The sequence below is a fragment of the Eutrigla gurnardus genome (assembly GCF_963514095.1).
Source record: "Eutrigla gurnardus genome assembly, chromosome: 18".
In the NCBI taxonomy this organism is placed as follows: Eukaryota; Metazoa; Chordata; class Actinopteri; order Perciformes; family Triglidae; genus Eutrigla; species Eutrigla gurnardus.
The window spans coordinates 11,898,904-11,915,482 of record NC_139929.1 but is presented as its reverse complement, the minus strand read 5'-3'; the positions used below and the strand labels follow the sequence as shown (position 1 = coordinate 11,915,482).

The 16,579-nt window shown below is 42.3% G+C and overlaps 1 protein-coding gene across 2 annotated transcripts in view; it reads left to right on the top strand.

Annotated features, from left to right (window-relative positions):
- ctnnd2a (catenin (cadherin-associated protein), delta 2a) overlaps window positions 1-16,579 on the top strand; it is a 218,632-nt gene that overhangs the window by 130,305 nt on the left and 71,748 nt on the right. The window lies entirely within an intron of this gene.

Below are 16,579 nucleotides of genomic sequence, written 5' to 3'. Positions count from 1 at the left end.
GAAACACATGTAAGTGCCTGGAATTCATATGGGATAGTATAGGACTGATGCATTTAATTCCTACGTGTCACATAGTCTGATGTTATTGCATGTGTGTGAGTTTGAGAGAAAGAGAGACAGAGAGAGAGAGAGGTGGTTACTTTTGTGGTAGTGTTTATGTTTATTTATGTGCACATGTGTGTGTGAGAGAGAGGTACCAGCTTGTATTCCCCCCTTGTCTGTAGAAGTGCATTGCTCTGTGTGTGAGATACGTATGGTTTATGTATGACTCTTCAGATGGGACATCTACTTTAGATGGAAATCGAGGCACTGACAGCCTGTGTGCGTGTGTTCACGTGTGTGTGTGTGTGTGTGTGTGTGTGTGTGTGTGTGTGTGTGTGTGTGTGTGTGTGTGTGTGTGTGTGTGTGTGTGTGTGTGTGTGTGTGTGTGTGTTGTGTGTGTGTGTGTGCATGTGCATGTGCGGTAGGTCTGGACCATAGGATTATATTTAGGTGACAGGTGATGCAATATTCACTTAAGTGAAAGTAAGTCCCACTCACATCAACAGTACGATGCACCTGGGGGTTTCTATTGTGTAAACTGCACACAGATTATGTTTCTTTGGCATTTAGAGTGCTACTTGGGTAGTTTTCTGCTGTGCTGTGTGCACAGCTGTGGCAGTTGGACAAGTCCAACATTCTGTATCCAATAGTGTTGTTGGGCAGTACTTAACTGTTTGTTTGCTTGGTAACACACACTTCCTTTGTCTTGGACATATTATGCTTCTTTTTTAGACACTTTTTTTGCTGGATTATTCCTTCCACAATTTTGTCACCACTTACACATATGACAGAACCCAATCTGCGACGTATCGACAGCGACTGCGCTTTGCTTTTTGGAAGTGGCCCAACATATATAGTGGTTTGAAAAAGACAATGCAATTTGATTCAAGTTATCTTATTTTACAAAGGTGTAGGGGGTCAGTATTAGTGTTTTCCCCCGAGACTATGTGTGATTGCTATATGTATGTAGTAGCTACCCATGTTTGATGTATCACCAAAATATAATTAATTTCTGTGGCTTTCCACAGCAACAATGCTAATAATCATGAAATATAATAGTTAGTGTGTCACCTATTATGTTCACTTTATCCATGAGCACATTTAAATTGTTTGATTTTGCCATTTTAGCTTATATTAGCTTATTCGGATAAATGGTAATTGTGAAACATGATTAAAAGATGCCATGGTGAGACTAAATAAAGAAAGATGTCATTTAAATACAGCCACTGGTAAACATGTAAGTTGATGTGTGAGCTTGTGTCAGTGTTTTCTTAGCTTGAACGCGGAGAGATTATAGAGAGAGAAGTAATGGAATGTTTCAGCACCATGGACAGCGACACAGTGCTACATTGAGTTGGCTGGTTTCAGCACCATGGAGAGGGCCACTGTGTGAGATTGCTGCTGTTGTAGAATTGTATTCTACTGCTTGTACCACTTGTTCTAACTCTGACCATGTACTACACCCTAGTAAATGAACTATTTCCTACCTGCGACCAAACAACAACCATCTTGGAAATAGATACATTACAACATTTAATTGATTGATATAATTCAGCATAAAACATGGGTCATTTCAATCTCAAATCTGTCCTGTTTTCTATACAGGACGATAACAAAAGACTGTCTTTGGGTGTCTGTATTGACCTGTAGTGACAAAGGTGGCTTATTTGTCCTTTTGCAGGTCATTTAACAAGATTGCACATTGCTTTGGTTCTTACAAAGGTTTAACTTGTTTAACTTCACCAAGATCAACTGCTTGACTAAAAGACAGAGGGAGGAAAGGACAGACATGGAGAGAGCCAGTCAGTCATTTTAGTCCTTTGTTATTAATCCGTGTCCTACGTCAGACACAGAAAATGGAGAAGAAACGATAGAAGGAGAGAAAACATGAAGTGGCTATGAGAGGGAGATAAAGACAGATTAAAGAATAGGTTAGTAAGTAGATGACTCAGGGAGAGAGAGAGAGAGCAAGGGAGGGAGGAGAGGAAGGGTGGGAGAGTCACAGTCATGAGCGAGGGATTTAAAGAAAGAGGGAGGAAGGAAGCGAAAGAGACAGATAGAGGAGAGAGGACACACTCTATTGGCTCTCAGCACGGCCCAGGGGTAATTTCCTCTCCACATGAGAAATGCATGCTGGGATATGGAATCACCTCCAAGGGAGGGTAATGATGCATTGCCAGAACCTTGGCCCTGAGGCACAGCTGTGTGTGTGTGTGTGTGTGTGTGTGTGTGTGTGTGTGTGTGAGAGAGCGTGTGTGTGTGTGTGTGTGTGTGTGTGCATGCACGCACATGTGCATCTGTGCCCTGGCCATCATCCCTGCCTGTTCTGGGTAAATTGCCCATTGTAGTTATTTTCCTTTTCTGGGGTGGCCTATCTGTTTGTGCGTGCGTGGATGTGTGTGTGTGTGTGACCTTGGGATGATAACAACCCTGCGTGTCTGCCTTCTCCTCTGCTACGGTGAGCTTCATCCTAAATCCGAGGCCTGGGAGATAGCAGGACTGGCGCAAAGTGGGACAGACGTGAATTAGATGGTAGAGACGGACAACAGGGACACACTTAGGAACACATTACCGTTCAAGCATGTCAGTACATGGACAACAATTGGCACATTGGATCAGATTCACAGATACACATAAGTAAAGACTAACAATTAGATGGCATTTTACTGTGTTTGTAACTGTGGGGCAGCCAATACAGAATCGAAAGCTTGGAATGAATTGCTGTTTTCCCTGTTTTAGCGGTTGCAGGACGTTTCCTCATTGTGTGACTCTGCGTGTGTGTGTGTGTGTGTGTGTGTGTGTGTGTGTGTGTGTGTGTGTGTGTGTGTGTGTGTGTGTGTGTGTGTGTGTGTGCACGCTAATGCGTGTAGTCGGTAATGAATCTGTCATGTTCTTTTGATCCAATCACTGCATTGTTGTTTTTTATGGTGATTACTGCCACAAACAATAATTCGATTTAATGACCATCGAACCTTTTACACACACACAGGAAGAGGCACACACATGCAAATGCACCTATTCATCACTAGGACTAATCTATAGGGAATGAAAATAGGTTGATATATGGCTTTTGCAGCTGCTTCACACTCAAAAGTAGGCATTAGATGCTTGCCATCTCCTCCTCCCACCCCCTCCCTGCCGTCTCATGACACTGGCGGCGTTTGGGAGGGATTATGGGAAAATGTCACACCAGCAGAATTACTGTATATCTTCTCTCCTCCCCATACTGCACTTCACCTCGCCTCGCCTATAGCACACACTTGAGAGCAACACTGTTTAACCATCTATAGAGTTAATGGTACACTGGTAGCACAAATATGACCGCAAATATCAATTTTAACAGACTTTATCTTCAATGTATTAAAGTTAATGTAAAAACATTCTGTTTCATTTTTTTAACCTATTTGTATCTGTTTTTGTCTGATAGTATTAGTAGGTAGTAGTAGTAATAGTGCCGGTTGTGGCTAGTAGAGCGATTCATACTCCAAGTGGAAGATCAGTGATTCGATTCCCGGCTCCTCCAGTCCGCATGCCGAAGTGTCCTTGGGCAGGATACTGAACCCTAAATTGCCCATGAAGGCGTGTGAGTGTGTGTGAATGAGTTAGATTCGATTAGATCCTGACGGGCAGGCGGCTCCTCTGCCATCAGTGTATGCATGTGTGAATGGGTAGATGTAGACTGAATGTAGTGTAAAGCGCCTTGAGTGATCGCAAAGACTAGAAAAACGCTATATAGTTGCAGGTCCATTTAATAGTATGTCATCGTGGAGTACGTCAACATTTCTGTTATTATTGAGGCAGAGTAAAAGTCTGGTTGATGTGTGTGCTTCAGTAACTTTTCAAAGCATATCCTATTATTTTTCTGGCTTCAGACCAAACATGCTTGTCTGTGTTCTTTTTCTATGATGAGTCCATATTTACCAGTTGAGACAAAGTTTCTCTGGATGGATCTTTTGATGCAACTCGGTATGAATATAGATGACATGAATACTGGTTACATGTATAGCACAGTGCTATCAATATAACTACCCTCATGAGACAGCAGTACTAAGATTTTATTTTCCCTTGGACTTCAGCGCAGTCTTGCATGAAGTCAGCACTATCGACTTTACACTCAGAGAAATGTATCTTGTCTTTAATTACCTCTTTTATTAACTGTTACCGCAGACATTAATGTCAAGCAGTTGTACATCTTGTATGCCACCGCTATCTTTGTGCAAGGCTCAGTCTTCCATGGGGCTGCAGACGTTAAGGTCAATCAGTTGTATATCTCATGTCCAGGAGAGGGATCTTGACCTTTGGGCGGAGTTGCTTGCCAGAATTCAAGTGTTGAGTGCTTGTTATTGGACCCATCAGGCCTTTAAAGGTAATGACCAAAGAACTAAAATGCAGCTAAAATTAGGAGATATGGGTGATAAAAATAAGAAAGCAGTTGGACACCTGGAAAGAGAGAAACCATTTCATTATATAAAAGGTAAAAAAATGTAGAAAGTGTAAGAAAGTATGCAATGGTTTTATTTTGGACATCAACATTTGGAATATAATCATTTCATGTAGTATGACATGTAGTCATTCTATCATCTCAGTGCCAGTTTCAGAGAAATGAAAACACTTGCATCCTACAATCATCTCAGAATACATCCCTGTGGAAGTGTGCCTCCTAATATAACACTGAGCACAGAGACTAATACCAATATTCTTCTTCATCTATATATCTATTTGGCATGCAAAATTAAGTTCACTGACTCACAGGTGTGTTTCCAAACACTACATAAGGATAAAGCAGCAGCAGCTAACCAAGGGAGGATAAGGGGCAACAAGGGGGTGGAAAAACAAAGAGGAAACAGAGAAACTGACAGCATTCATAGCAAAGTGTGACACTTTTTCCCTCCGTGAGATTTCACTTTGCGTTTTGGCTCGGAGAGAAGACTCTCTCGAATAACACTTTGACACATGTAAGACTAAAGTCCTCCTGTGAGGCCCTTTTAAATAACTAAGTCAGTATTGTGGTGGAATGGAGAGGGACACTTTGTAAGAAAAACTCCATAAACTATATTCAAACTTGCGGGATCACAGGCTTGTGACTGGAAGGTCATCGCTTAGATCCCCCGACTGTCGAGAAACATTTGGATAGGGAGGGGAAACAGCACTTGAACCCCCTACCTTGCCACTCACCACTGTGGTGCCCTTGAGATAAGCCCTTAACCCCTCAACTGTTCCAGTGGAGCTGATCGGTGACTGTGGATTGGGGCGTGGCTGGAAAAGCATTCATGCCCACTGAATCCACATCGCTGAAGCTAAACCACACCGATTCATTGATGTCATATTAGTTATTAACTATATGGAGACACACTGCTATCCACCATGAAAATAAATAGGTGTTCACTCAATTTTCTCATTGAGTCATGACAACATAACTCTTAAACATTCTAGGGTTGCTGACTGGATTAAGAAACAGTCCTCCATCATGCATCCTTCACTTCATCTCTCTCCATCTCTTCATCACACTTCTGTAGGTATAGTGAAGGCCCGACAGTGATGGCGGGCTGGGAGATGTAGGCATTCATCCAGCGCCAGCAGTGTTTTCTCCCTCGCTCTCACTTTAAACACACTGCTTTCCCACACTCCCCCCTGTGGTCCTTTGTATCCATCAGCCTGTCTATTCTTATTCTCATTTTAAATCCCTTCAACTCTCTCCTAGGAATGCACAGATACTGATATCGGGCCACTCTTGACTCCAATATTGCTGATATTTTGCACATTTCTTTGCTGCATTAAAAAGATTTACGCTTGAATTGTACTTCCTGTTCATTTTTAAGTCATTTTTTTAATGTATTTTACAATGCTCCACTTTGCTGCAGATATAAACTTGTTTACAGTCCGGGACAAAAAAAATGGTTTTGGTCTCTATAGGTAATCCACCCAACTGTCCTTTAGCAGATGTCAGTGGTGTGATTTCATTACAGATACCCACACTGACTTCACAGTCGAGAGAATGTTTAGGGATGAGGAGATTATCAACTCAATGCAACATACAGTACATCTTGATCATTTCTATCATAACATCTACAGGGATGTTTTCTTAACCCTGGCTTTTAACTGTGGCTGTGTTTAACTTGTGTAACATTTTCAACATTGCAAAGTTTAGTTGGAGATAATAACCAGAGAAGTGCCCGGCTAGCCAGCAGTGTTTGAGTGCAGTGTTGATGGTGGTTTAATGGAGTCCAGTGATAACAGCTGGGGCAGCTGAGGTGAGGCCAAGCTGCTGCTGAGAAGCCGGGAAGAAAGAAAGGACTAAAAGGGTCAGAGATATATGTATAAAAGATCCGCAATTGCATATACAGTACATCGCTTTACATATGAACCTAAACATTTTTACTTCAAACTTAAATATGCGTTTATGTTGGTGGATAGTGAAATATTTGTGGCTCATGGTACACATGTGGATTGTTTTCTGTGGGTAACATTTTAAAGTATAATAAAAACGTCCATGGATTGTGGCTCAAGTGAAAGACAGAGATAGCGAGGCAGAAGATGAGTAACAGGTGGAAGACAGAGAGAGAAGAGAGGATGGTGAATTGAGGAATAGATGCAGGGCAGGCATGAGTCATCATCGGCCAAGGTTAGTGGTGTTGTCTTACCCCTCTAAGTGAAGGTGTGTGTGTGTGTGTGTGTGTGTGTGGCTCCCTTTCCGTGGGCATTGGCACATGATGTAATAAGTAACATGTGCGATCATGCGTGATCCTGTTTGCTTTTCCCTAGTGTACATTTTGTACCTTTTGTGTATTTGCCTGAATCACTCCAGTGATTCTGCAGTCTTGGAATGCTATTTGTCACTGCCAAGGCCTGAATTTTGTGAAACGCAGACCTCATATATATGTCAGAATAAATCAATATCATGGGCAAATCTATGGCAGTTGTGTGCCATGTTGCATTTAATACTGTCAGAATTAGCTGTCTTTCTTAGGGAAAGAAGTACTAATTGGTTTGGATACTCCCAGTGTAAATGCAAATAGAGTTTGAGCCATGATATAGTGAAAATAGATGAAATAAAATCATTTTAGGCAATTTCAGCCACAAGTCATCGTTGTTTTCTAGCTGTCCCGGAGCTGTCAAAAAAGCATTGCATGAGCTGGGTAATAATTCCACTCCTGTCCTACCATGGGTTATAGCAATCATTTAACAAGGATGGATTTTCAAAAATAAAAGTTTCTTGCCAAATTATACCACTTTCGAGGAAGCAGTCATCTTGTTCGTTGAAAGGTTCCTCACTGAATATCAGGCAGCGAATGTGATCAAACTGATTAAAAAGATGAAATTAACGATCATGGCTGTCACCTACATTCCTCTAAGGGGGAGCCGGTGTTTGTATGGCTGTGTGCATACTGCTGTGAAGTGCTTTACTTTACGTTGAGTGAACCCAGTGTGAATATAGTTTGCACTCATGTAATGGTTCTGTTGCGTAACTCCATTCCTTATTCCTCTCTTTCCTCCATCCCCTCCAATCCTCCAAGTGGATGACTGCTTTTAGTCTCACTTAATCCGCTTTTGAAGGTTGTGTGTGTTGTGTGCACGTGTGTGAAAGTGTGTGTGTGTGTGTGTGTGAGTGAGAGAGAGAGAGAGAGAGAGAGAGAGAGAGAGAGAGAGAGAGAGAGAGAGAGAGAGAGAGAGAGAGAGAGAGAGTGCTTAAGTATGCATTTTTTGGCAGCTGGCCATTTTTGTGAGAAACTACATTTCCCTCCATCAATATAATCATCAGAAATATCACAGTTACAACCGTGTCATTCTAATCATCCTAATCTTTATTATCGTCTGCTATCGCTCCTGCACATAGTAGCAGTAGTGAAAAATAGAAAAACATCACAAGCACTGCTACCATCAATCTCAGTTGTGTGAGACGTCACGATCACATCTTGTTTGTCACCGTCTCCATTATTCATTTTATATCATGTTCTGTTGTCATATTCATATTTTATCTCGACCATCTTCTTGCTCTAAATGTCGTCATCTCGACTGTCAGCATCCTTATGAGCGTGTTCTTTGCACATCTTTGAGCCAATACAGTACTGCTACCAATTCTCTGTGCTGTTTTATCACCCCAGTAAGAACTAATGAGAATAGCAGGTGCATAAGCTAATCACTGGTTTATTAGTTTTTCTTCCCTCTTGCATCACCTCACTGATTACACTATCTCTCTCTCCCACACACACACACACACACACACACACACACACACACACACACACACACACACACACACACACACACACACAAACACACACACACACATGCTGCACAGAAGGCAATACTGAAATATTAATATTCCCACATGCAAACTCACACAGTGCCCAAGGAGAGTTTAGTCACATCAAGGTGAAATGTAAGCTAAGTTCAAAATTACCCTGTAATAATGCCTGGGCAGAGGCAAATCAAACTGAATTATAGGAGCTATTGGGGGTTGGATTTATAAGAGCTGCACAGCGACATATTCTTTAAAGAAATTGTTTGAAAAATCATCTCGAACCAGGGAGTATAACAGTACAAGTATCAGGGTTTTTTTCTAAGTATAAATGGGTGCAAAAGGGCAACCACGGCTCCTCCTTACTTAAATTGCAGACATGGATATCTTACTGAGTGTGTGTGTGTGTGTGTGTGTGTGTGTGTGTGTGTGTGTGTGTGTGTGTGTGTGTGTGTGTGTGTGTGTGTGGGGGAAGCTACAAGATGGAAATAGGGGAAACAATACAAAGAGGTAAACCAGACAAAGAGGTAGAGCATGGATGGATCTGTTTATTTCTGCGTTTTAACAACCTTTTGGAGCCAGCCTCTAGTGGGAATTTCATGAACTGCAGTTTTTGATCTGGATTGGCTTCCATTTTTCAGCTTCGGAGCCATGCTATATTGTTGTCCAGCAAGTCATCTCCATTTTTAAATGTCATTGCAGGTCCCCAAATACTGCATGTCTACTTCTGCAATGTCAATCCGATGGTGAATGAATGCATTTCCCACAAGTTTACATGATCTACCAACACTTGGACCACCACGTCTCTGCTGTATACAGACATGCACAGCTGCTACATTTCTCTCTGCTAATATCCAACTTGACCTTATTAGTGTGATATTCACATGACATAATAGTTCTGGATCATTTGTGCTTGTGTGTGGCACATTCACAAGGGATGAGACATCATTTTACATAGGCTTGCGCTCTCATAATCATCATCACAGTAAAAATAGCTCACTTTTCCAGTTTGTCATTCAGAGGCCAGAGCAGACTCTTTGAAATGATTGCAACTCGGCGTGCAAATCAAGCGACAATGGGGCTGTAATTTTTCAGCGAACTCCCCTTCATCCACCGGCTTAATCTTCTGCCTGCACTTTGATTGGCTGAGTGTAGTGGATGGGCTTTGATTGGTCAATTTGTTCACTTGTGTTGTATCATTGCTGAAGTTCGAGTGTCTCTTCTCAGTCTTATTGGACATCATTGTGGTATGGTGGTTCACAGATGTCAGTGTCTTTCATCAATCCGTGAAAAAACCCACCGCAGTCTAAAGAGAGCTGGTATTACTCATCTTAAAGTCGTAGTATCTGCTTGGATTTTTGAGAGAGAAGAAGAGAAGAAAAGTGTCCTGTCAGGATTGGCAAATTGGAAAGATTAATACAAATTTGTACTAGTAATACTGCAAAAACATGCCTTCTGACTGAACATCATCTCCTTAGTGGAGCATAAAGGTTAAAGCTAGAGTTTCCTGCTGATGCACACTTATCTTCTCCTTTTCCTTTATGTGTGTGTGAGGCTGGTTGATCCAAATCGTAATGAAAACCATTATAATCATCCCTCCTGTGGTAACCTGTATCAAAAATGAACCGAGCTCACTGTAGTGTTATACAGTAATGATAAAGTGTGGTTTGGTTTCCTACTTACCTCCGGACAATGTGGAGTACACAAGTCATTGCCAACGAGGGTAGCAGCTTGATGGAGTCCACTTGAAACGCCATTCTATTACACTGAATCTCTTAACAACAGCCAAATTGTTTTTCGATTGGATAGATGTTCTGAGGGAACAAGATTGTTCCGTATTCCTGCTTTAGATACAGTAGAATACACCGCTCCATCTTAATGAGGGCGGCGTGTGAGACATTGTAATGGTCTAGGTCACCTCAGTTCTTATTGGCCCGTCTAATGAATGTTTGACTGAGTGTATGTTTCACCGGCCTATTGTTTGGCTGTGTAAACATCCAGTAATTGCACTGTGTAACGGGGGAATAGTGCCACCGGACTGAAAATTACCGATCAGCAAATGTGGGATAATAGCTGTGTGAATATGTGTGTGTGTTTGAAGTCCTCGATGCATATGCAGTGCAAGTGTGTGCGCTTGTGTGGGGTCACATGTGTGTATACGTGCTTTATTGAATGTCGCTGTGCATTTGAGCATGCGCACCTTTGCTTTACTGCAGTGTGTTTATACATACAATAGGCCGTGTGTGTGTGTGTGTGTGTGTGTGTGTGTGTGTGTATATAAATGAACACCTGTCCGTCAGCTTAATGCCATATTCGATTTGGCCTCCGATTCTGTGTGTTCAGCTAATTGCAAGGACTAGTGGCGGCGTTTGTGTTTTCCTTACCTTGGCAAATTGCTCCATGGCCCTGCACACTAATGTTCCCCTTCACAAGCCCCGCCCCATGCCAGCCTCTCACGCAAACTACTAAATGGCGTTTTTCTACATTTTCATTTTCAAGTAGATGCACTTATCCAGAGCAAATTATCAAAAGAGTAAAAGGGTAGAAATTAGATGGACTGATTTATGTATTTTTTACCTCATCAAATACATTTGTGGATATTTGTTCATACTGAGTGAAGAACAATGATTATTTTGCCAATCAGCTTGAATGCAAATTTTCACTTAATTTCACTTGATTTTGTGCACAAACAACACAGACTGTATATTACAATATACTTTAAAGATATCATAATATGTAAACTAAATTAGGGACATACAGTACATGTCACCACCAGCATCATCTCTTTCTGGATCCCATTCATGTTAGTCAGGCTCATTCTTCTCACCCCATCCTTTGTTCGCTTTTATTCAACCTCCTGAGCCTCCTATTCCCGGCCATAGAGAAAGCGTATTGATTTTTTCTCTACGTGTGTGTGGTTGCTGCATGGGCTTCGGATGGAAACAGAAAAAACTCCAGACTCATCTATGATAGGGAGGGAGGGAGAGGGATTGTGGTATGTGCAGACAAAGGGATGCAAAGAAGAAGGAGAATGTCACATGTGATTTCTCATCCTGAAGTAGGAGGGTTATAATGATGTGAGATTTTCATGATAACATCATGGTTTCACAGTACTGTTGTTATTATTACTACTACTATTATTACAATGACTGTTAAGGAAGTGAATAAGTGATAAAAAAGTATGATAACTTGAAATGTTATAACACGAAATACCTGTATACCATCACAACTGTGGTGATGAAGAGACAACTTCCTCTGCCCTTTCCTTTCATAATTTCCCTCATTCATGGACTCCAATTCTATGTTTCTTCTTTTTTTCTCTCTTCATGATTTATCTTGTGCAATGTGTGCTATACCCGCTCACTTTTCTGTATCCATGGCGATGTGTAAGCTGTGCATACCAGGGTCATTTGCATCCGTCCATCAGTTACTGGGGAGCAGTAAGTAAGCAGGAGGAGAAAGGTGACAGAAGACGGGGTGTTTTCATTGCAGCTGACTCACCGCCATTTTTCCTCCATTGTTTATTTCTGGATGGGTTTCATCCCGGGCTCCATCCACCCATCTCTATCCATCCATTTGTCTGCCGAGCTATTACGAGCATCACCCTTTCTCTTCCCCCACCTTTCATTGATCCCCTTTACTGTGGCAGGGATTTGTGTCCGGTCCTTCCAGCTGCAACAGAGCTCCACACAGAGATATTTTATTTAGCTGAAGGAAGGGGCATGTGCAGAAAATGTAACATTGCCAAAGGCCACACAGCCAAAACGCCACAGAAATGATATGGTGCATACAGCAGTAGATCATGCAGTCGTTTGTCAAGTTGTTTGTAATATCGCTGAATACACAACTGCTCCGAACGCCATGATGGGCTGCTTTTATGTCTCTTTTAGAACCCAAAAACAACATTTTGTGTTGATATAACATTATTTGTGAATAACAAAATTTGCGCATTTAAGGTTGTGCATGTTCTGCTATTCGTCTGCTTGAGGTCAGGTTTCAGCTGTCTCGGTTTACACCACTAAAGTGTGTTCAAAACACATCACAGTGGCTGCTCTGTTTTTATACACATGCAATATTGTTATACAATCAGCAGAATGATTACACATTAATATGCTGCACACACAGATTCAATTCATGTTAATATTCTCACCTGGTTCCAGACAAGATGGGAAACAAATGTATTATGGCAAATGTGATACTGTTTGCATATATAAATAAATATTGTTGCCCATGTCTACCCGCACCACCTTCTGCACTTGGAATGAATCCCACCGCCCAGGCTGTACGTGCCAAAGAGAGACTTTAACTTATCTTATAAGCATTTGTCAGAAGGGCACATCAAGAGACTTGGCCATTACCTGGATAGCATCTTCATTAAATTGTGTTTTTAATTAAAGACACCCAGCACTGCACTTTGATCCAAAGCGAGTTCATCTTCACCTGCATCTTATCCCGGATGCTGTTGATTGGTAGAAAAAGCCTCTTCTTCGTATAATGTACTCCACCTGAAGATGCATACAAGAGCATTTGAACACACGCATGCATGCATGTGAAGACCACAGCTCACCCAACCAACAGTCCTGTCTAATGAAGAGCAACTTGTACTCACTGTCGGGTTGGAAGGTGTGCAGTTACTCTACATTAAATTAAAAGAGAAATGTAGCAGCCGTGCGTCTGTATGCAGCAGAGACGGTGTAGGCATGATCTAAGTGTTGGTATGAATTGCCATTTCCCCAGATTATTGGCACCCATAGGGAAGAAATATAAAAAATACAGAAGCAAATGAAAGGATATGGAAAAAGGTAAGTGTGGACTGCTAAAATGATTTAATAGCCAATATTTGAAAAGTGTACCATTTGCTCCTCGGTCCAAGTCCAACTCTTATTCAGCTCCTCTGGAGTAACGGGAGCAATTTGATCACCAAGGCAGTAAATTACTGAAATTGCATTTTCTCTCTTTCTGCTGTTCTTCCGTTGTTCTCTCGCTCTCTCCCTCCCACACTGTCTCTCTCGCTCTCTCTCTGCCCCCCTCCATGCCAACACGGTGATGAAGATTGATGTTCAGGTCCAAATTAGCATCTGCTGTGGTATGCACACACTGCCTCTCCGTTCATTCCTGACCCTCCAATCAGTTAGCAGACATGACAGGCGTTGTCCAATCAGATTAAAGCCAGCGGGACAGGCTTCCTGTGTGGAGGTGTCACTCCACATGCATTTGTGGTCCCGGCTGATGGATGTGATTTGGGCTAAGAGACCCAAATTGTCTACCCTTGTGTTTGTGGGAATTGAATGTGAAGACAGTAAATGGCATATAAATACAACGCCACATTACATGATTAATATGTGCAAATGTTGTTGTTGCTGTTTGGATATCTTATAATGATCGAATGCTTATTAATTCTGCAGACAAGAGAAACAGGGCAACTTGTGAATCTGTTTGCAGCTAAAATGCAATCATCTCACCATGTTGTTTTTAACAAGGGAGACTAAAGAAGGATGGATGCTTCTTCTCCCCCCCAAACCCTAAATACGTGTTAAACCTTACAATACATGTAAAATGCACATACCAACCAATATTAGAAGAACAACTCGGTGCCTTGCTTTTCACCAGTAGATGTCAGCGCTCATTCAGATGTGTGTTTAATCTCAAAAATCCGTTTTTATCTTAAGGGATGGTTTCTTTACCAATTCTTCACCCAGCTGCCCATATGTGTCATTTTCTATTGCTGTAACGTATTGTATATCAGGGGATTGGTATGTATGTATCATTCATTGTGACTGCATACAAGGTCATTTCACTCAGCTGCCTTCATGTGTAGACTCTTCATGAACACATGACACTGAACTTCATCATCAAGTGGCGTTTCATCTGTTTTAGTTCAGCTTTGACTCACGTCTCTCCCTCAACCTTCAGCTTCCCTCGATTCAAATTATAGACAGCAACGACGAACCAATGTGTGGAAACCAGCCTAATTTAACACAGAGTGTGTGTGTGTGTTTTCAATTTAGTTGAGCTTTGCTTTGTCACCCTGGATGTGTGTGTGCACACATGTATCACTGGTCATGTTGGGACTTCATATATAGTGTGAGCTGTCTGGTAATACCTGGGCATGAAAAAAGAGATTTTTTTATGAAAAGAAAGAAATCTTTTGATGATCCTTGCATTTCCATGCGTCGTACTCTTCTATCACATGTTGCCTCCCCCCCATGCATGTGTGTATGCTAGCGCCTGCATCAAAGCCCCACCATCTCACAGCAGTCTTCTCCTATGTCCCAGTTATATCACTCTGCCTCCACCCACCCTCCCCCCCCCAAACTCCCTTGCCACCTGCCTTTATTCTCAGTGTGTCACATCGCTCTCATGCCATGCCTAGTGTTTCCATTCGTATTTCGCCTCATCACGCCTCCGCATGCCTCAAGAAATGGCAAAGTAACCCGTCTAACCAGGAACAGCCAGCTCTGCGCGGCACTGGTGCCACCTAAATTATTCTCATACATGTGTTGGATCAAGAACATGCAGCTCAGGTCAACTAATTGTTCTCTGTGGCATTTAGTACCACACAAGACATCAAATAATCAAGTTACATTAAGAGTATGGCACACAAGTGGCAGCATACTGTGTTGCAGATTCTTCAAAAGTTGGGTGGGTATTTAGAGTGAGGCCTGGAGTTTTGTTGGCAGTGCCTCTTTGATCAGTTGTCCCTTATGCGGGCTGTATCCCTCTCTGTTTGCATCCCGCTGTTCCTCGTCACTGGCTTGTCGCCTAGCGGTGCGTCTACCAGGGCTGCAGTTCTCATTAGCACCTGTGTTGACACGACTGGCATCTCATCTGAGGGTTGTTTTCCTCTTTCTCTATCCCTTTTAACAAAAAAAAAAAAACCCTCCATCTCCTACCTGCTTCCTCTCGCCCGTTATACCCACCCAGCTGCTTTCAAATGCTCCGGTTTTTCTGTCAACTCTCCGTCCTCATTCTCATTCTTACTCTGTGTCTCCCTCCTTCTCTCCCCTGCTCTGTCTCTCACTCCGTCCCTCTCCCTACCAGGGGTTTTTAATTAATGGCGAGCCATGATGCTTATCTTATCAGCAGATCACTATGCTTTCCATTAACTACACTGACAGAGCTGGGAGGCTGCTGGGGATGGATGACACACACACACACACACACACACACATGCACATTATCACATTGGATGCATACATTGAAGTGCATTCACGGATGAATATGAAAACACTTGTGCAATGTGCACACACACACACACACACACACTGATGGACACAAACTGACACAAAGACAAATGGCACATAGGCAATTGTATCCACATAAACACACATCATGATCCTATCTTAATCTTACCCCACACACACACACACACACACACACACACACACACACACACACACAAACAAACAAACTGGCCCGATGGTATCTGGCTGTGTGATTTAAGGGGTGTTGTTTGAGGGTCTCTCCTCCTAAATCCCCTAAATGCCTTGGGAATCCCTCCCTCTTCCTCCCTCTCTCTATCTCCCCCCTACCTCCCTCCTTCAGTCCTGCTTTCTGGCTGAATGAACACTTATCATTCGGCAGATAAAGAGCCGTCCACGCTGGAGCTTGCTTTATCTTTGAGAGCCATGTTTACTCCCCGTGAACGCTGTGCTTTTCACAGATGTTCCATAGACCACATTTGCTCCATCCGACAGAGATGAGAGCGCGGTGTCGAGGCTTCATTTTCTGCTGGAAAAAACTTCAGGCACACACACACACAGTCCTCCACCCCATCAATTTTTACTCTCCAAGCAGGTCAATTGTCCCATATTTACCACATTTTCATGTTTAGGGAGGCTGAGCTGCGAGGCAAAATAAATCAAAGTTTTCCCACAATAGCTTGATGGGTGATTACATTGAGCAGCATTTTGGCAAAGAACAGTGAGCACGACGGCAGGAACAACAAAATTGATCTCCCAAACACCACAATCGATGGGAGCGGCAACATTTCAGCATTGGTTTTCTTCTGATCACATTGAAAGCTGAAGCTCTGAGATAAAGAGGGAGAGACGAAGAGAGGGAGGGGAAGTAACACAGAAACAGTTTACACAGTGGTTATTGGAGAAAATATTACAGTGGATTGTGGAGAGACACACACAGTCGCCCACACTTTCTCACAGCCATAATTTTCTCATTTGGGGGACCGTGGCAAAACAATTATCAGCAGGGAATAATACAATAAGGAGACCAATTCCTGGGTATTACCAAGGGACAAAACATTTATTTCACTTTGTCCACTGTAGACTCCTAATGGTA